At 40.8% G+C, this 22952-nt stretch overlaps 1 pseudogene; it reads left to right on the top strand.

The window, feature by feature from the left end:
- Nucleotides 1–2159: 2159 nt before the first annotated feature.
- Nucleotides 2160–14533, top strand: LOC112184437 (annotated as a pseudogene).
- The last annotated feature ends 8419 nt before the right edge of the window (nucleotides 14534–22952 follow it).

Here is a 22952-nt window from a genome sequence, read left to right as displayed (position 1 = left end):
TTCTCAACTACCACAAGGTCAGAAAACACATGAAAATACCCGAAAACTAAGCTCAAACAGTAAAATCCGATTTCCAAATAGTACCCAAAATTCAAACCTTCGATTCGTGCTCCACACTTCGAATCTGACCAAGAAACTTTGAGGGATGATTGTATGATCCAAGAGCTCCAAGACCCAGAAAGAATCATTGCCGAAGGTGGCCAGAAACTCAAGTTCGGACCAAAAATCCAAGAAAACAGCAGCACCGTCCTCTTCTTCTCCTTGCTGCACCTTCCACAGTTCAAATTAAGCTATCAAAACAACCCAGAAATGAAGAGAAGGAAGAGAGATTTCCAACGACATCTTATACGTCAAAATCCGTCGCCGAATGAAGGAGTTATATATGGCCAGAAAATGGTGAAGAGGTCGGAGAGGAAGAGAGAATCGGGGAGAGAGAAGAGAGAGAGCTCGGTAAGTTTCCGAAAATGGAAACTTACTACAGTAACTCAGCTATTTATAGACAAATTACTATAAACAGTAACTTCCATTTTTCGCTTATAACTTTCTCATACGAACTCCGATTTTTACGAAACACGTATACACCACTCGGTTTAACGTCCTCTACAACTTTCATGAAGGAAATTTTCTCAAATTTTGAGCCGAACAAAAAGTCATCTTTTAGGCCCCCTAAAAGTACCGAAACGACAGTAAAAGTAAAAGTAAAGGTCGTTTACCGTCCAAATGACTAGTAAATAGGTAAATTAAGATACAGGACGTTACAACCTATATATATGTTTAACCTGAAATGATAATAAGAATGTTGTACAAATTAAGGTCGCTCACTATGGGATTATGTATCCTTCGAATTTTGAAAATTCCTTCTATCCAAGCTTATTACAACCTTAGAACGATGCGTAGATATATATGAATGGGAAGCTGCTGTTATTTGGACGTTCAATATGTGAACTCGTCATGTATATTGACTTTGTTAGTTGTTACAATATGATTTTGATCTCTAATATTTTTTTTTTAAATAAAACATACTGAATTTTATATTGAAATTTAATTTTCTTTATCACAGGGATTGATGGCAGTGATTAATTGCAAATCATGCATGGGAAATTTCTTAACCTGTCTTTGCCAAAGAGAGAGATCGACAAGCTATAAGAAAACGTCAGAGGGTAGACCAGCGAGGGCAGATTTTGACTCCATGCTGTAGTGTAGGCGTAAATATGCGCAGACTGGCAGAGTAAAGGTTAAATGCTTCCCTTTTTGTTTCCTTGCAATGTAGGTTGTGTTACCTTATGGTGGGTTTGCTTTGATTCGCATGGAAGAGAAACTTGCCCTCGTGTGAGGTTCCAATATACCAAGCTGCTTACTGAGATTTCAACAAATACAATTTTAGTATACTGATTTACAAAACTAGGACTTGTTCTAAAAATCCATTTAAATGGGCAAAACCCTAAAATAAGATTTCAGACGAAACAGAAATGTAATAGGACAGGTCTCAAGTCTCAACTACCCAATGGAAAGTTGGTTTTAGCTGGTCCCGGAAAATTAAAGTTGGCTGGAATGATATATATTGTATTCACCCACCCCAAGGACTAGGCCAATCCTTAATCATATATAAGAGACACATAGTATTCACCATGTTATAAATAGAGTCCCGTTTTCCTGGTCAGTATTCATCATGTTATAAATGGAGTCCCGTTTAATTTGTCGAACGGTTGACAGATTTCATTTCTTAAAAATCTAAATATCTGTCAATGGAGTCTTGTTTCCCTGGTCAGTATTCATCTGTCAATGGAGTCCCGTTTCCCTGTTCAGTATTCATCATGTTATAAATGGAGTCCCGTTTAATTTGTCGAACGGTTGACAGATTTCATTTCTTAGAAATCTAGATATCTATCAACCGTCCGATTAAAATCGGACAGTAGTTGAGCAAATAATCTCTGGTCAGCTGATGTATCGGACGGTAGTTGAGCAAATAATCCCTGGTCAGCTAACATCAGCAGTTATAAATGTTTCAATAATTCATGTGATTTGGCCATTCATTAGAAAAGGACACTATATAAGCGGTTGGTAGGTATTGATCCTCCATTGTATATATCATCTCCATCTGTGTGTGCAATTGCATTTATAACATGTTTGGTTTGCCTTAATGTGGGTGCAGGTGAAGAATGTCGATCAACGTGAGAGTGCGGGAGTCAAGGGTGGTGAGGCCATCAGAGGAGACACCTCGGCATGCACTATGGATTTCCAACTTGGACGTGGTGATATCCAACACTCACATGGGCAGCGTGTACTTCTACCGGAGGCAAACCGGTGTCCTTGATGATAACTTCTTCGAGCCGCGCGTGCTAAATTATCCCCTCTTGGTCTTACAGGTATTCAGAGTTTCTGATTTTTACTAGTTTCGTATACGCAGGGTCTAAACTTTTATCCTCTTATTCTCTTATCCTCCTGTGCCCTTAATGATTGAGCATATATTATTCACCAAAAAAAAAAAAAAGAGCTTATGTTCACTCCGTACTAACAAATATAAGGTTCCAACAACAATATATATTACTCTCAAGATTGACCGCACATGAAGAACTCTCATTATATGCTTATAGTATTAAATAATTGCACTAAATTATTATTAAATGACAGCAAATACATAACTGAAATATAGCATGACCTTACGGATTGTAACCAAATCTTTTCAAGTGAAATATGGCTTTATTATGCTGAACATAGGGCTGCCATTTGGTTTGGTAATTACCAAACCGTCCGAATATCAACCTATATTTTAGGTTTGGTAAACCGACTTTATTGATAAAACCGAAAAAAAAAATTACAGAAAAAATTGGTTTAGTTTTGATAAATACCGAATTTAACGATTATCTAAATATTTGTTTAGATACTGTAGTTTTTAATATACATACATGTATATTAAGATATAAACATTAATTTTTTTATAGTAGTATGAACATTACTACATATACTACGTTAATAGTACATGTATTTTAAGTAACATGGTAGTTTAAGGAAAAAGAGATTCGAGAGAAATTGTAGAGAGAATTGTGTGTCATATTATTGAGAATAGGAGCCCTATATATAGGGAATACAAAGTACTAGTTCTAATGTTACAAGGAATACCAATCCGTATAGGATTGAGAAATCTAGAACCTTCTCTCCTATTGCTACTCCTAGTTTGATAAGGCACACTAAATTGATATTCCTTCAACACTCCCTTTGTGCCGCTCAAACTTGGTGGTGACGCTTCATCCGTTGCCTTGTTAAAAACCTTGCCAGGTAACAAAAACCATGTGGGACAAAAATAACCCTGGTCGAAGGACAAAAAGAGCACAACACGTCATTCACTCTTCGAGATCGAACATGTAGACATCATAACTCCCCCTGATGTCGATATCTCCCCCTGATTGCTACAATCATGGGAGTTCAGATAACTTTCTCAATCCGATGCTCCTTACATGTTTCTCGAAGGTGGATTTAGGTAACGACTTAGTGAATAAGTCCGCTACATTATCCTCTGATCAGATTTGATTCACGTCAATCTTTAGAAGTGCTTGTTGTTGCTGATTATAAAAGAATTTAGGCGATATATGCTTGGTGTTGTCACCCTTGATGAAACCTAACTTCATTTGCTCAATACAAGCTGCATTATCCTCATAAATGCATGTAGGTTCATCTGTGGTAGACTTCAAACCACAACTTCCTTGAATATGTCTAATTACAGACCTTAGCCATATGCATTCATGCACGGCTTCATGTTGAGCAATAATCTCTGCATGATTTGAGGAAGTAGCAACAAGGGTCTGTTTCGTAGACCTCCAAGATATCGCAGTGCTTCCCATGGTAGACATAACCCGTTTGGGAGTGACCTTTGTGAGGGTCAGAGAGGTACCCTGCATCAGCAAAACCCATCAAGACATCATTGTCGTTTTGATGGAGGGGGATAGGGTGAGGCCGGCCACCCCTGGTGGTGGTGACGGCGTTGGTGGCAACATGGCCGGCCACCTTGTCATGGTGGACGATGGCTCCATGCCTAATCCCATTCTTCCGTCATTACTCTTCTCTCTGTAGGGATAAAATAGGCCCATATCAATCGTACCTGTTAGGTATTGAAAGATTGTCTTTACACCAATCTAATAGCGACGTGTTGGCGCAGAGCTATGTCTAGCTAACAAGTTCACTGCGAATGAGATGTCTGGTCTTGTGCATTGAGCTAAGTACAATAATGCGCCTATTGCACTTAAATAGGGCACTTCTGCCTCTAATAGCTCTTCGTCCTCATCCTTTGGACCAAACGGATCTTTTCCTGGCTCAAGACTACGACCGATCATGGGAGTACTCACAGGCTTTGCTTTATCTTCATTAAAGCGCCTTAAGATTTTCTGAGTATATGCAGACTGATGGATCAAAATCCCATCACTACGGTGCTCGAGTTCTAAACCGAGACAAAACCGTGTTTTCCCAAGATCTTTCATCTCAAATTCGGATTTCAAGTATTTAGCAGTTTCCTTTAACTCATCTAGAGTTCCAATTAGGTTCATGTCATCGACATAAACTGCTACGATTGCAAATCCGGAACTTGTTCTTTTAATGAACACGCATGGGCATATTTCATTATTAATATATCCCTTCCCAATCAAGTAGTCACTTAGACGGTTATACCACATCCGTCCGGATTGTTTTAATCCATATAGTGAGTGTTTTAATTTTATTGAAAACACGCTCCGTGGTTTAGAGCCACTTGATTTGGGTAATTGAAGTCCATCTGGAACCTTCATATATATCTCTGAATCTAGATCCCCATAGAGATATGCTGTAACCACATCCATAAGCTGCATGTCAAGTTTTTCGGAAACTACCAAACTGATAAGGTAGTAGAACGTTATAACGTCCATTACGGGAGAATATTCGTAGTCGATTCCAGGGCGTTGTGAGAAACCTTACGCCACGAGGCGGGCTTTATATCTAACCACCTCATTTTTCTCATTACGCTTTCTAAGAAATACCCATTTATAGCCAACAGGTTTTACATCTGGGGGTGTCTGCGTTATAGGCCCAAATACCTGTCTCTTTGCTAGTGAGTCCAATTCAGCCTGGATCGCATCTTTCCATTTAGGCCAATCCGCTCTTCGTTGACATTCTTCGACAGAGCGAGGTTCGATATCATCATATTCTATAATTCCTTTTGCAACATGATATGCAAATGCATCATCAATTGCCATAGAATTTCTATCCATCATCTCATGTACACTAGTGTAATTCATGGAGATCTCCCTATTCTCTGGAATTGGTTCTGACATTGGAGCGTCCCCCAATGATGTCTCTTGGACATAACCATAATCCGGAATATTCTCATGAGATGGATTATTTACATCGATGATTAATGGATTATTTTGTGCCAAACTCGCTTTCTTTCTTGGGCGAGAATCCATCGAACCTATGAGCCTCCCGCGCTTCCTGGCGGGAGCCGTGGGCCTAGCCACAACGTCACTACCACTGTGGACGTTGGCGCCATGCTCAAGTGCCCTTGAGGTGGCGTCATGTCCTCTAATTTTAGGGACATCAATCCTTGCAGGCACGTTTGCAGCAGGTATGTGTGATCTCGTCACTTTTGCATCAGGCATCGATTCTGCTACGTTGTGAAGATCGAGAATTCTCCGCACTTCAATTTAGGACTGTACGGTTCGGGGATCAAGATGAGACAAAGTGGGGACAGACCACGACTATTCCTGTCGTTCCTGTTGAACATTGATGTTCTTATCTGCCCCTAACGATGAGAAGACTGTCTCATCAAAGTGACAATCCGCAAATCTAGCGGTAAAGAGATCGCCTGTCAAGGGTTCTATGTAGCGGATAATCGTTGGAGAATCATATCCAACATAAATGCCTAATCGTTGTTGAGGACCCATTTTGGTGCGCTGTGGCGGCGCAATTGGCACATAAACTGCACACCCAAATATGCGTAAGTGTGAGACATCAGGCTCATACCCAGTCACCATCTGTGACGCAGAAAAGGGTTGAGTGGCAGTGGGCCTCAGACGAATAAGCACAGCTGCATGCAATATTGCATAGCCCCAAGCAGAAATAGGGAGATTGGTGCGCATTACCAATGCCCTAGCGACCATTTGTAGTCGTTTAATGGCGGCTTCTGCGAGACCATTTTGGGTGTGAACATGAGGAACTGGATGTTCAACTTCTATCCCAATGGACATGCAATAATCATCAAAAGACTTTGATGTAAACTCCCCAGCATTGTCTAATCTTATAGACTTAATAGGATGATCAGGGTGGTGAGCCCTCAACTTAATAATCTGTGCTAGGAGTTTAGCAAATGCAGCGTTCCTAGTGGACAATAGCATGACATGTGACCAGACACCATAAAATATCTAAATGGTCCGCATGGTGGTTGAATAGGTCCACAAATATCACCTTGGATTCTTTGCAAGAATGGTATATTTTCTTTAGTGTCCTTTGCATAGGATGGTCTCGATCCTAATTTTGCTAAAGAGCAGGCTTTGCAGAACGAATGATGGGCTTTAGAAACAACCAATGAGGATTTTGGTTTAGCCATGAAGTCACATTGGACTTTAGAAGTAGAAATTGGAGACAAAGAAGCCTTGGTGGCGTCAATGCCACCCTGAGGCCGCAGGGGTATGGCGGCGCCGGCCAAGGATGGCCGGAATTTGGGGTGAACGGCGCTGTGAGGCGCAGGGGCCCCTTCGGTGTCCAAAAATTGAGTTTTACTTCTTTTCATTCTGAAAAATGGATGTCCGTGTGAAGTCTTTAATATACGGATCATCATATCACAACCTGGATGTCCCAAACGGTCGTGCCAAAGCCTATATGTTTCAGAATCCCATAAATCATCTGTCATAACATGATTGGATTCAATTATGTGAATAGTGGTGGCATACAACCCACTAGATCGACACATAAGTTTCTCTAAGACTCTTTTATGTCCGTAGTCATTAGAGGTGATGCAAAGGAACTCTTGTCCATTCGCACAATGCGTTTCCGCATGAAAACCATTGGCTCTTATATCTTTAAAACTCAATAGGGTTCTTCCTGCCCTAGGAGCATAAAGAGCTTCGGTGACATTTAAAATTGTGCCATTTGGCAACATAAATTGGGCTGGTCCTCTACCATGAATCAATTGAGATGATCCAGCCATCGTAGTCACGGAAGATCGAGATGGCGTCATCCATAGAAATAATTACCTATTTCGAAGGATGGTATGTGTAGTAGCACTATCCACGAGGCATTCTAGCTCTTCGGGAAACATACTGAAAAATAATAAAGTTCGGAATTAAAATATGTCCAAGACATTGAATTAAAATAAATCGATACTTTATTAATAATAGCCAATGATTACATCAAAGTTTCTTGACCAAAATCTAATCCAACATAAAAATCAAACCGTAGACAAATCGTAGTCACTCAATCCGTTCGGTAATTTCAATTTAGTTGTGACCAGGTAAGGTAAGGCGAGATTTTGGTGGAGCGTTGCTCACTTTTAAAACCGTTCTCTCAGATCAAACCTTGCCTAGACATCACAAGTACTCTTGAGTACGCCTAGAGGGAAAGAGTTAATACAATGAGTCATTTTATTGATTTAAGGCATAATTGCCATTACATAATTCTTGGAAAATAAAACGAAGGACTATACTAATCAAAATCTGCTGCATCCTTGTGCAATTCTTTGTCAGATTTGAAGTCCGCTATGGTGAGATTGACGTTGGCATCATCACCATCTTCTCCTTCTTCTTTTTCGGCAAAATATGCTTCATGTTCTTTGAACTCTCTATATGCCTTGTAATGTGCAGCCAATTGTTTACTTGCATTGCATTGCTTGAACCAATGATCAATTGATCCACATCTATGGCATGCATCATTACGATTTCCTCCCTTAAATTGAGATGTGTCTTGTGTATGAGGACGAGATGGACGTCCTTGATGGACAATGGCGCCACCTCTATGGCCGGCAGCCTTGTGTCCTCCTCTCCCACGTTGGCTTTTGTTGCCACGTGTTCCCGCTCCATTATGGCGGTTTCTTTCCTTTGTAGGGCGGTTATATGGACCAAAAAGTCCGTTATGTCCCTGAAATTTAGGGTTCTGCTCCTTGCACCCTCCTTTGGGTGCATTATTATAATTCGCCTCATGAACACTCTTAGTTCCTATGGGCCTTGAATTATAATTCCTCACGAGAATATTATCATGTTTCTCAGCTACAGACATCACATTAATTAGTTGATGAAACCTCGTGATCCGTCCAGTATTGCATTCAGTTCGATATTGCTTGGATAGCAAAATAGCTGAGACGGGGAAGGTGAAGAGATTTTTCTCAATTAGTTCTTGCTCTGTGACAGGTTGTCCATAGAACCCCAACATGGTCTTGAGGTGACAGGACCCGACCCAGATTTCACCCTGAAATCCGTGGTGGCCCTGCTGGGCCCACCTTAGAAGAAATTCTACCAAAAATTTGGCGGAACTTCCCCTAAAATGGGCTACCCAAACCTGTAGAAAACGTTTACACTTCTCAATCAATTCATCCTTATGCTCCTGGAGCCACCCTGCTCCCCAAATCACAACATTCTCCAATTCACAAAACACACATCTCAACTCGGATAGCATAAATCCCATAGGTAATCAGAGCAATTCTAACAGAAAGGTATAAGAGGAAACCTAATTCAAAGACAGATGTGGAAGCCATGCTGTTGACTATGCCTCAACTCCGTGTACGCCCGACCTCAACCAATTCGCCTGCAAACTGGGCATTTGAAACCGAATGGCCCAGGGGAAAGTACATAAAAACGTTAGCGTGAGTGGACAAAAATAAACAATTTCAAACAAAAGGGATTTTATACTTTCGCACATTTATTTCTTTAAAAAAAATCTCGATGTATGCAAGGATTAACGAAAATAAAACAAGAGGAGTTCCACTCATGAAAACCGACTAGCCCCGCTAGTCACATACGATTTAAAAGAAAAAGTTGGAACTCTGATACTCAAGGAAAATAAGACCAGCCCCGCTGGTTAAACGAAAATCGAGCTAGCCCCGCTAGCTTAAGTAGTAAAGTGAGTAGGGGAAGGCGATAGCCATACGAGTGAGCCTCCCAGGCTCGGGTGATAGCCTCCCAAGCTAAAATACTCCCATAACTCCTGTAATATACCCTTACGCCACTAAATGTAGCGATAGGATACCGGGCTACAGAATTACTGTCATAGAGACAGTAACCTGCGCCACAAAGGCGGAAGGACTACGGTGATCCCATCACCACGCCACAAAGCGGAAATCAATGCTAGCAATGATAAGTCACCCAAAGTATGGCAAAAGAAAATCCGAAAACCTCATAAATCCATAAAACTTCCCCAACTCTCGTAAATGAATTTCCAACGACGTGTCCCACACGCCAAGATAGTCTCAAATTCAAAATAAATAGGAGATAAATAAATATAAAGATTTACTCCCTCGAAAATCTCACTTCGAAAATCTCATAAAAGTCTCAAATCGACGAATATAAATATAATATAAATAGTATAAATCCGGAAATCACATCGGAAATAAATAAATAAGGTAAGATAAGCATAATCCAATGACGTGACCCCGCACGCCATAAAATCTTCAAATAATCAAATATCCAAAACCATTTCTGAAAATAACCATATGCTCGGGAAAGTAATACGATAACTAAATTATAACCTCGGAACCGATTAAATAAATGCATGCATCATTCTTTGAAAAATAAAAGTCCACTAGCTCACAGTACTATTCCGACGGTCAGGGATTCGAGTTCCGTCATCGAGCAATAGCTCGGTACGTCGTCCTGTATACAATTATATTCCGTGAATGATTCTTCAACAATTTAATACGATTCCTAAAATCAATTCCTCAATTACAACTCCCATTCTCCTCGGATTCAGCCCAAATTATACCACTAATACTAATTCGTTAATTTAAAGGTTCCAAGGCAGAACCGAGAGATATCTGACGGTCGGATTCTGGTAATTCGATAATCGAAACCCTAAACTTCAAATTTCGTAATTAATTCCAAGCTTCACCAAAAATTACCAAACTTCACATACAAGCTCTACACAATTTATAGGATTTAATAGCCTAAAAACCGGAATTAAAACACAACCCTACACGCCTCCACGCGCCACCGGCAACCACCTCCGATGGCCACCAAAATTTGGCAATACCATCTACTCAACAAACCCAACCTCTTTCTCAACTACAACAAGTTCCAATTTTACCTGGAAGAGCTCCAAATTGGCCGGTGAAAGTTTTCCAGAAAACTCCAAGAACCCTAGAAATTGCAATTCGTTAATTCGACCTCTACATTGCAAATTGAAATGAAAGACCTTAGGGGAAATGATCTATGTCAAAAACCGAACCTTCGACAGTGGTTTGGTGGCCAGAAACGGCCGGAATCGACGAAACCTCCGTTTGGCTACAGTGGACTTCTTGGCTCAAATCCGAGCTCCTCCGGCCGAGCCACCGCAAAACACCACCCCAGGCATGACAAGGAGGAGCAGGCAAGCTTGCCGATGCCCGGATTAGGTCATGGGGTGGCCGGAAACGGAAGAATTCGCCGGTGGAAGAAAACGGCAGAAGGGGAAGGAAAATCGGGAAAGAGGAGAGAGAAAATTCGGTAGATTTCCGAAAATGAAAATCTACCACAGTAACTCTGCTATTTATAGAAAGTTACCGTAAACAGTAATCATGAACAGTAACTTTAATCTTTCGCTTATAACTTTCGCGTACGAACTCCGATTTTAGCGTACCACATATCCACGCGCTCGGTTTAACGTCCTCTACAACTTCCATGAAGAACATTTTCTCAAATTTTGACCCGAACAAGAAGTCAACTTTTAGGGCCACTAAAAGTACTTAAACGACAGTAAAAGTGGAAGTAAAGGCCGTTTACTGTCCAAATGACTAGTAAACGGGTAAGTGAAGATACGGGATGTTACATGAGTCGTAGAACTTCTGAATTATATTTAGCTACAGACTTGAAGTCGGCGAATCGTAGATTTCCCCATTGAACTCTCAAGTCAGGGAGGAGGGTATCCTTGACGTTTCCAAATCGCTCTTCTAGCGCAACCCATAATTCCCTAGCATCCTTGATTGCCATGTACTCCAATCGGAGCGATTTATCCATGTGGCGTCTCATCAGGATGAGAGCGGCGGCATTATTTGTAGCCGTACGCTCAAATAAGAGGTCGGGATTTGGTGCTTGAATTACGGGTAGGATCCCTTTTGAAGTGAGATGGTTCTCAACATCCGTGACCCAACTATGATATTCCGATCCAGTTGAGTCAAGGATAGGAAAGTCAAGCTTTGGCTTCGACATCCTGAAATCAAGAAGAAGAAATATATTAGTTTCGGAGTTAAAACTTCCACGACAAGTAATAAATAATAAGATTTCCGAGCTATGCTACCAAGAAATCAATTTCCAAGAATGATTGGATTAGACCGAAACAATGATGTTTATATGGTCATAAATCGATGCTTACGGACGCTCTTAGTCCGAAGTCTTACAAACGCTCTTAGTTCGTTAATTGAGTGAATCCCCACGATTCCGCTTTTCAAGAATCGAACCCACGTTATAAGAAAGGTGGGATGTAGAAGAAAGGAGGTTGCAAGTCCCCGAAGAAAAAGAAGTAGAAATTAAAATTCGGAAAACATGAACTTTAATTTAAAAACTTACTTGTTGAAAATTCGGAGCAGATTCTGTTATGAACAGCTTGTACCTCGATTGGTGTACAGATCTAAATATAACTCCGATAAGGCTGAAATTCTGAGGTTAGATGGAAGAGACAGAGAAGAACAACTTTGATGAAGAAAGTTTTTCGATCTGAGCTTCCGAACTAGACGTTTCGAGGCTTGCAAGAAGACCGATGTGCACAGGAACGGGAAAAAGATGCAGTGGGTGTGCGTTGGCTTGTTTACGCAGCAGGGATGCTTTGGTGGCAGCAGGCTGGAACGCAGGGCTGCAGGGAGGGGGCAGCAGGGGCTGCTGTTCAAGGTTGCAAACGCACGGGCGCGCGGGCTGCAGCGAAGGCTCGGCTAGCTTGGGCTAGGGGCTGCTTTGTGAATGACTTTTGGTTTTCTGTTTTATGGTTAGAGTCGTGCTGATAACGTGTTTAAGGAAAAAGATATTCGAGAGAAATTGTAGAGAGAATTGTGTGTCATATTATTAAGAATAGGAGCCCTATATATAGGGAATACAAAGTACTAGTTCTAATGGTACAAGAAATACCAATCCGTATAGGATTGGGAAATCTAGAACCTTCTCTCCTATTGCTACTCCTAGTTTGATAAGGCACACTAAATTGATATTCTTTCAACATTTAGATACTGTAGTTTTTAATATACATACATGTATATTAAGATATAAACATAAAAAAATTTATAGTAGTATGAACATTACTACATATACTACGTTAATAGTACATGTATTTTAAGTAACCTGGTCAAACATGGTTAAATAACCTAGTCTTATTGAAAAATACGACAAAAACTTGATATCATTTGTACAAAAGAAAGCTATGATAAGTAGATAAATACAAAGTTTACGACTATAAAATTGAAAAACCTAGTATTGCTTATTCTAATTTATATTACAAAGAATTAGTTGTTCTAAAATTGGTAATACCAAAAACCGAAAATACTGAATTTGATAGATATGATTAAAAGCCGAAATTTTTGATTGGTAATTGGTAGCTCAATTTTGAAACCGAAAGTTTTGGTTTTGAAGTTGGTAATATTTATAACCGATTCGAACTGACTGAGTAACAGCCCTAGCTGAACTACAAAACTTATACCCGAAAGTTGATTTCTTAGCTAATTCCATAACTAGTAAAAAGGTATAATGCATTAGGAAATTTTGGATATTTAGAGTATATATCTGTCCACTTATACATGAAAAAATGACCTCGTTTGTATAAGTTACCACATTTCCAAGCCCCTTTTTTTTATTTTTTGCTCACAATTTTTTCTTTTTATTTAATTTTGGATCAAAACAGTTGGAAAAAGAAATATTGATGTTTTTGTTGTTTGTACGTTTTAACTAATATTGTTCCTTTTTATCTGTCAATAACTCTGCTATGCCCTCCCATTTATTACACTTTGTATACAGGATTACATTTCATTAATGCAGAACTTAACAACATCCGATGTGTTTGTTTTTAATTTTATACATTGCTACTGGATTTAACTCTAAGCAGGTTACATACTTCAAATGTGGTGGAGTGTCACTTGGTGTTGGCATGGAACACCGGGTAGCAGATGGATATTCTGGTCTCCATTTCATAAATACATGGTCTGATATCGCTCGTGGCCTCGACCTCACAATTCCACCATTCATCGACCGCACATTACTACGTGCTCGAGATCCGCCCCGGCCTGCATTCCCCCACATCGAATACCAACCCGGTCGGTCTATGAAAACTCCTCTTGATGCTGCTCAGATGACATCAACAATGGTCTCCATTTTCAAGCTGACACCAGACCAGCTCAACACCTTGAAAGCCAAGTTTAAACAAGATGGGAACAACACGATCAAGTTCAGCTTATATGAAATGTTGGCAGGTCATATATGGCGATGTGCATGCAGGCACGCCGACTCCCCGATGATCAAGAGACCAAACTGCATATCGCCACTGATGGAAGGTCCAGACTGAAGCCTCCACTCCCTCCGGGTTACTTTGGCAATGTGATTTTCTCAGCTGGGCCATTCGCTACAGCAGGGGATCTCCAATCAAAACCGATATGGTATGCTTCAAGCTGTATACAAAATACTTTGGCACGCATGGACGATGAATATCTTAGATCAGCAATCGACTATCTTGAGATTCAGCCGGATCTTTCGGCACTTGTTCGCGGGGCTCATAGTTTTCGCTGCCCAAAAATGGGGATTACTAGTTGGGTTAGGCTGCCGATCCATGATGCTGATTTCGGCTGGGGTCGACCCATTTTCATGGGACCTGGAGGGATTGCATTTGAAGGCTTGTGCTTCATTTTACCGAGTGCAAGTAAAGACGGGAGCTTATCAGTGGCCATGCCATTTCACTCCAAGCTGAACATATGAAATCGTTTTCGAAGTTCTTATATGACATATAACGGGGACAGGAGATTGAAAAGCTTGAGAAGTTAAAATAGGTTTGAAGCTTTTGAGGGGATGCTTATTACGTGTTCCAACATGAAGTGATGCCAAATAAATGTTATACACATATTTTTGAGGCTAGCTGATCGATGGGAAGCCACTATTTATTCGATCTGGACATTCATTTTGTGTATTGGTTAATGTGTGTTGTTAGACTTCATTATAGTAGCTCTGTGGTCGACTTCTCCACAGTACTGCGGGACAGTGCTGTGATCTTCATATTTTAGGATTAGAGTTATTTTTGGGCAATTCGTAGTCTATGAAGTGCATTCATAAATGGCTCAATTCTAAGAAAAGTCTGGTAGAGTAAATCCACCAATGATTTGTTATCCAAGTTGTGATTTTTGTTAAGGTTGTTCAGTTTTATGGATTTAGTTCAAGGATTTTATGCTTTGGTTTATTTATTTATTTATTTTTTTGAAATGAGGTTGGTGCGGCTGCCCTCAAGCCTTGATTAATGAAATTGCAGAATACAAGGGGGGGACATAAAGTCTGAACTCCAGATTACAATAAACATAAAGAGAACATCCTGAAATAATATCAGAACTCTCCACAAAATCTATGTATTCTAACAAGCACCAATTAGCAAAGAGTGCACGAATGGCTACTCTATTTGCTTTGACATACCGGAAAGATAACTCTATAACGAAGAAGCATAATTACAGATAACACAGCTTTCCCACTATGTTGCCGCACATAAATAAATCCAGCGACATTCAATTTCATCCTGCCACTAGGAGGTTGCATCCATTTGGTCAAGCAAATAGCTCGTAGCCTCGCTAGGCTAGACAAGGCACATTGAATGTGCATATCAGGTGAAAGCCCACATCTCCCTACCAAAATGTGATAGGGACTTATTTTCGGCATAAAGCCGTTGTTAACTAGAAAATTAAAATAAACTAAAACAGTAAAACAAACTATAATTAATTTTGGGCCTAACTGAGCCCACGAAGCTTCTCTAGCCCACTCAACAATGGACTCACTACAGCCCATAAGCGAGGCCAACAAACCTTGCACTAGATCCACCAACGTGGCATCACCGGTTCCGTTGCACTGCCTCCAGACCACCGCCGCCAGCGCCCCACCATTGTTGTCCCATGCACCAAGGTCTCCACCAAGGAGTGCTTGCAGAGAAAGCCGGAAAAGATCCCGTACAACCTTGATCCAGGCTACTCTCACGAGCAGGCCTCGATGTTGACCTCAGCCACCACCCATCGAACAAAGGAGAACCCAGCCCTTTCGCCACAGGACCACCACCAAGCACCGACCAAATCATCTAGGTTCAACAGCTCTCCATCATCACTCCAACTAGATCACCCGCGACCCAAACCAGATCAACCAATGGCAGCCACCAACCAAACCACATCCAACCACCGCTAGCAGCCATCAAGCATCGAAACGAACCACTCACACGTCAATAACTAACGGTGAGAAAGAAAACAACCCGTCTGATGACAACGCCGCAAGGACGTGCTGCCGGACGAGCACAAGACAGAGTTGGGGAAGTCCTAGGCGCGTGCGGCGCGTTCTAGGGTTTTAATGTACCTCGTAATAATCTCTCTTCTTTATGCTTTGGTTTATTTGTTTGTCTATTTGTTATTTTTTTTCTAGTGCACTCTAGGTGTTCGTTGAAATGGCTGTGAGAAACTATTGTGTCTCTTCCTCTCCAACAAAATATTGGTATAAGAGTTTAGGGGTAGAGGTCTCAAGTTCAGACCACACCGTTTGATAAAAGAAGGTTAACTTTCTTAAATTATGATGGATTGCATGAATAATCATGCCTGTGATATTCTGGTTTACAATAATGTTGTTCAACTTTTGGGAAATCTGCTTTAGATATATCATTCACTAAATCTGCTTGAAAAAGAGATTGAAATAACAAAGTTAAAGTAATGACATATTTACCTGCTTTTTTCAAATTAAAGACATGGAAATTAAAAAGACTTTGTTCCAAATGCATCCTTCTAAAGCCCCGGGACCTGATGGTATGCCTCCCTGCTTTTTTCAAAATTTTTGGAATGTGTGTTTTGCAGTTCGGGAGATTTTGAGTACTGGCAGTATCTCACACGAATCAAATTTTACGCATCTTACATTGATTCCGAAGATCAAAGAACCCAAACTTCCATCGGACTTCAGACCTATTGCTCTTTGCAATGTTGTATACAAGATTGCTTCGAAGGTTCTAGCCAATAGACTCAAAGTACTTCTTCCTCACATCCAAGGTTCTAAAAATCGCTAGGCGCTAGTCGGGTGGTGGACTGGGGAGGAGCGCCCAGGCTCCTAGGCGGGTGCCTAGGCGGTTTTGTATTTTTTAATTTTTATTTAATTTTTATAGCTTTTATTTATGTAATTAATAATTTATACATTTGTAAAGACCAAGACATACTAGAGTAGAGGAAGAATCTCCTAACCAACCTGGAAATCTTGTGCTTCCATAACAATAAATTCTGAGCTTTTTTAGATTTCTACAAGGTTGGAGCTTTTCAAGCACTTCTCTGTTAGTTTTTGAATCATTGGGTACACTTGGTCTACTTGGTCCCCATTGCAAAATTAGCTCATTCAGATACTTCTTGTCTCTCATATTGGCCAGCAAATCATCATCAGCATGGACAATATTATGAAGCCCTGAAATGCGAAGTGTTCCGTGCAAATGTTGAAACTCTTTCAACTCTAGAACATCACATTTTTACAAACAAAAGAATATAATCTTGCAAATATGTGCATTGAAATTTACAAATGTGAACAAAAATGCAGAAGCAAATAGTCAATGTCTAGAGAGGCAAAGACAGAAAGAAATTCAAGCAACAGGGCAAAGGGTACAAACAAGCCTACAACAAAAGTACAAAACAAAGAAGATTATCAATTTCGGCCATAAAACCAAATCAACAACCCTACAAGCATAAAACTTCAACATATCAAACACAGAAATTCACCCAATTCTCTAATTAACCGAGAAAGCTACGAAATCGAAACCAATCAATTGAAGCAAGAAAAAGGGTTGAATTTCACAAAAACTCACAGAAATTAAACTAAAGCATGAAACTTTCGAGATTATCTAATTGAAAACTGCGAATTGCAAATCAAACGTATCAATTAAAGTTTGAAAGGGATGAAATTTCATACCAGCGAAGAGGGATTTAGGGCTAGATGTGAGAGAGAAGGCTTTGGGGGTTTTCTTTTGGTTTGGAAAGATCTGGTTTCAGTCTTTAGAGTAGCCGGGCGCACAGAGAGAAAGAGAGAGCAAGAGCTACTAAGCGATGAAGAAGCTGAAGCCACCGGTTCCGATCTGGTTCTGAGCTGCTAAGACAAAGTGATATGTATAAGAGAGAGAGAGAGCGACAACAACTGAGCCGCTGAGCGAGAGAGAGAGAGAGAGGACTAAGCGGAGAGACTGACCAAGGAGGACCAGCAACGGGAAGTTCCGATCTGATCTACTTCAAAGTTTCGATCTGGTTCCAGAGTTCAACCGGGCACAGAGCCGTAGAGAGAAAGACCCAGAGCGACGAAGAAGTTTCCTATCTGATCTGCTTCAGAGTTCTGATCTGCTCCAGAGTAAAGACTGAGCTAGACAGTAGCGTCGTTTTGGCTTTGGGACGAAGTGACCCTATCAATTTGGGGCATTAGGTATTAATCGCAAAATCTTAAAAAAAAAAAACTGAAATGCCAGCCCAACCGCCCGGCCGCCTGGGCACCCGCCTAAAATCCAAACGCCCAGAAGCTCCGATTACACATTACTCGCTACGGAGAGGTGCCGCCCAGCTCTTAGACACCGCCTAGCCGGGCTGGGCGGCCTCGTTTTAGAACATTGCTCACATCATCTCCCCATTACAGCTTTGTTCCAGGTAGACTTATCTCTGACAACACTCTGGTGGCCACTGAAATAGCCCATTTCATGAAAAAGCTTTGTAGACAGGCTGAGGGTTTCTTCTCCTTAAAATTGGATATCTCCAAAGCTTATGACCGCTTGGAATGGTAGTACTTGGAGGCGGTGCTGCTTAAACTGGGATTCTATCGAAGTTGGGTGAATGTAGTACTTGCTACTGTGAAATCCGTTAGTTATTCTATACTATTTAATGGCTCGCCTATAAGACTCATTTTACCTACCAGAGGTATATGTCAAGGTGATCCACTATCCCCGTATTAGTTCATATTGTGTGCCGAGGGCTACTCTGCATTGATTTCCTTGTTGGTTCACAATGGAACTGTCAAAAGCGTCAAGATGACTCCCACAGCCCCTACCATCCATCATCTTCTTTTTCCGGATGACAACTTCCTATTTGGTGAAGCCTCCGTGCGTGAATGTCGAGCTTTCAAACCTATACTTTCTATTTATGGTCGTGCTTCTGGTCAACATATCAATTTACAGAAATCTAGTGTTGTCTTTAGTGGCAATGTTCATCCATAGCACAAGAATACCCTAGCAAACATACTTGGCGTGCAGTGCGTTACAGAACATGGTCTCTATTTGGGTTTACCTATCCAAGTTGGACACAACAAGAAGGCTATTTTTGCCTACCTGAAAGAGAGGCTCTCCAAGAAGCTGATTAGTTGGAGCTCTAAAATTTTGAGCTCATGGGGTAAAGAACTCCTAATCAAGGCTGTTGCTCAAACTCTCCCTACTTATGTAATGAATTGTTATGCTTTACCCAAGTCTTTTTGTGATGAGCTTCAACAGTTATGTTGCCAATTCTTCTGGGGAAGTTCTGAGGATAAAAGAAGAATCCATTGGAGATCTGGGGAGAGAATGTGTCTACCCAAAGATAAAGGGGGCATGGGGTTTAAACATCTCCATTCTCATAACCTCGCTATGTTGTCGAAACAAGGTTGGCGTTTGCTATCTCATCCGGAATCCCTTGTGGCACAAGTCTTCAAAGCTGTATATTACCCTTACAGAACCTTTCTCACAGCTAACATGGGGGAACGTCCATCATATTCTTGGTGTAGTCTTATGGAGGCAAGGCCGGTGCTACAGGCTGGTTTACTCTTGCGTATTGGAGATGGACAAGTCAACATTTGGGAGGATGACTGGATACTAAATGTCTCTCACTACTTGATCACTTGACCTCCAGATTCAGTTTTTGAACAAGTTGTTGACCTAATCCACACGGACTCACTATCTTGGGATATGGCAGTAGTGTATGACTGCTTTGAACCTCATATAGCCTCACAAGTTTTATCGATTCCACTCAACAGTCGCTTTGGAAGAGATCGACCTTCCTGGAAGCTTGATAAGAAGGGTTTTATTTTTTTTATTTTTATTTTTTTGCCTATTAAATCCACTTATAAAGTGGCCTGTGACTTGTCAATTGGTAATCTCCTACCTCTGCTTCTACCGGTGATCCATATGGACTAGTTTGGAAGGCACTATGGAAGGCCAAAGTACCAAGTAAGGTAGCCATTTTTGGTTGGCGAGCTGCAAATAACCTCCTCCCTACCTGGACGGCTTTGACTTTTAAGGGGTACACTGGATCTGTACAGTGCGTATTGGGTGCTTCACATGTTGAGACATTGGAGCATGTCTTTTGTAATTGTGCTTTTACTCAAGAGATTATTGGAACTCCCCCATTCTCTATCCCCTCGTCCTCTCTGTGTTGGAAAGATTGGTTATTAGATTGAGCTCTTTCTATGACTCCAGGAGCGTTTGACCAACTGTTGGTCTTACTTAATTTGGAGTGTGTGGAGTAACCGTAACGATAAACTATGGAATGAGCATACTCAACCTAGTGCTACCATTGTGGCTAGAGCTATGGCTTGGCTTGAGGAATATCTACAAGCTACTAGTTCTTCTCTCACTGCAGTTCGAGCCTGAGACAAATCTACCAATGTATGGGTTAGTCCTGAGGAAGGGAGTGTGCAACTCAATGTGGATGGGGCTTTCCTGGCCTCTATTCCTTATGGTGGTACTAGAGGGGTACTGAGAAACTCTCTTGGTCAGTTCCTGGCTAGCTTCTCTTTCCGAGTGGGCTTTGTCACTTCCCCATTGCATGTTGAACTCCTTGCAATAAAACACGGCATACAATTATTGCAGGTCATGCAGATTACTCATGCAACTATTGACAGTGATTGTCTAGTGCCTGTTTAGGCTACTGCTTCTCAAGCTCCTACCTTGTCTTCGTGAAGTGCATTAATCACAGATATCCAAGGTCTCCTAGCTGGAAGTGAGGGTTTTAAACTCCTCTATGTTCCTTGGCAAGCTAATGCAGTAGCTCATCGATTGGCAAGTTTTAGTTTTGAATCCAATGTTCATCTTGAATGGTTTGTAACGGCTCAAGATTTTATTCTGGATGTCTTTATATATGTACGATTTCAATCGTATCCAGTAATAAACTTTCTTCTTTTCAAAAAAAGAAAAAAATAGTTCTCAGTAAGTCAGTATTCACAAGTTACTTATGTAGCTATGCATGAGTATAAATTTATAATTCATATCAATTTATATACTCAAAATAGAGTAACTTCTCATTTTTGAATATATCCAGACAACAATTTATTTAGACTTTAGGGCACACCTTCTGATTGTAGATATTCAATCTTTTTGCCTTGGCAACTTTTCTGTCCTATTGAGTAGACTTCACTAATTTTTATGTAGCGTTACTTCACTAATGTTCTGCAGTGGACTTGTTGTCCGCATTATGTTGCGAGTTTTAAGAAAGTTCATTCTTTTGAAGTTTAATTTTGATATCTCAAGTTAGTATGCATGAATTATACCACAATCTGGTATAAGTTTCTGCGAATTGCAAATCATTGTTGGCTAAGGTAAGACGATTATGTCCTTTTTCCGTCTTCTAGAGGCTTTATGTTTCTCTCTGTCTGTTTGTTTATTTCCGTTTTCTTTCCGTCTACCGTCTTGGGTAGTTTTGCTCGGAGCTCGTCTCCGTTTCTGACCCTGTGGGTTCCTTTTGTTCCCAATTTTTCCTTTTCCGGTTGTTTCTATCTTCATCCTCTTCCTCTCATTGTTCTTTCTTCTGCCATGATCGGTTACTTCGCTCCTCGGAACTTTATAAGTGGGGTTTGCTCACTATTGCACTGGTTGATGCTACAAGAGGCTGTGTTCCTTACGGTGCCTGTTTCTTTGGTCCCTTAACGGATCTCACCTAATCCTTTCATCCGGTTTTTACCGGTTGTTGTTCTGGCTACTTTGTTCTTGGCAGATTTGGTTCCATGTAGTGAAGGTGCTGTGTTGTGCGGAAGCGTAACAAACAAGGTATTGATATGAATTCAACAGTAACAAACAAAGCAAAATAAAACAACTTATTTGCAAACCACAAAGAAACACCAAGATTTATAGTGGTTCACTCAATCAGTGTGATTGAACTACATCCACTTACGGAGCCGGCAAGATATTCCACTATGATCAATTTGGAGAAACATACAATTAGAGTTTATGAACAACTCTCTCTACCCAAATCCCCAATACACCCAAACCTATTAACTCTCCTTTGATTCAAATAGAGAAGAAGAAGAATTCTTACTTCTCATATACAATACATAGCAACACCAACAACTAAGCTTAAGAAGCTTCAACTATGGAGTAGCTAAGTCACCAACAAGAATAGGAAGGCTTATGAGTATTCAAGGATGGCTATCAATTTGTTTCTCCCTTCTGCTTCTCTCTGCTTCACGTTCCTCTCATTATTTTCCCATACGGCTGCAATGCCCCAATTCTGTCTATAATTATGTGCTATGTCTAGCACACGCAGTCATCATGAATACCAACACTAGGCTGCCAAATTCAACAAGCTTTTTGACTCTTTCTCTACTTTCCAGCTGCCATATATTCTCTTTCCATGGCTTTATGCAGCTGCTCCATAATTGCCTTGTCCACATATGTATTATTAGACTTGGCACATGCAAACATGGGATGCAAAACATGTGGCTACCCACTCCAAAAAGTCTTCAATTCTTTCGGCTGCTATGCCTTCAAGTGAAGACAACATCAACAATCTCCACCTTGGCTTCACTTGATACAATAACATCACAAGTAGAATATCATATACCAATTTGCCGCTCCAACATCCCCGTAGGGAAGATCAAATTTTACGAACACCAATCAAGTTCAAGCAATGCTTGAACTTGCTCAATGGAACTGGTTTGGTCAACATATCAGCAGGGTTGTCTTCAGTTCCAACTTTCAGGAGCTCTATATCACCATCCTCCACCAGTTGACGAATCTTGTGAAATTTGACATTGATATGTTTAGTGCGAGCATGAGTAACCTGGTTCTCTGCCAAATGAATAGCACTCTGACTATCACAATAGAGATCCACATAATCTTGAATTATTCCCAAGTCCTCAAGCAAACCACGAAGCCAAACTGCTTCTTTTGCACCCTCTGTTACCGCCATGTATTCAGCTTCTGTAGTCGACAAAGCAATAGTAGATTGCAAGTTCGACTTCCAACTCACCGCTCCACTAGCAAGAGTAAACACATAAGCTGTAGTAGATCGGCACTTATCCAAATCACCTGCGAAATCAGAGTCCACATACCCAACAACACACTGACTCATCTTATCCTGCTGAAACACAATTCCAACATCCACAGTACCAAGAATATACCGTAGAATCCATTTCACTGCTTGCCAATGACTTTTTCCTGGGTTATGCATATATCTGCTCACCACACTTAAAGCCTGTGAAATGTCAGGTCTAGTACACACCATACAATACATCAAGCTACCAACAGCACTAGCATAAGGAACTTTAGCCATATATTTCCTATCATCATCAGTGCTAGGAGACATAGAAGATTTAAGCTTGAAATGAGAGGCAAGTGGTGTACTTATAGGTTTA

Source organism: Rosa chinensis, chromosome 2 (genome assembly GCF_002994745.2).
Source record: "Rosa chinensis cultivar Old Blush chromosome 2, RchiOBHm-V2, whole genome shotgun sequence".
In the NCBI taxonomy this organism is placed as follows: Eukaryota; Viridiplantae; Streptophyta; class Magnoliopsida; order Rosales; family Rosaceae; genus Rosa; species Rosa chinensis.
The sequence above is the reverse complement of the archived record's forward strand: the minus strand, read 5'-3'. Positions and strand labels throughout refer to the sequence as shown.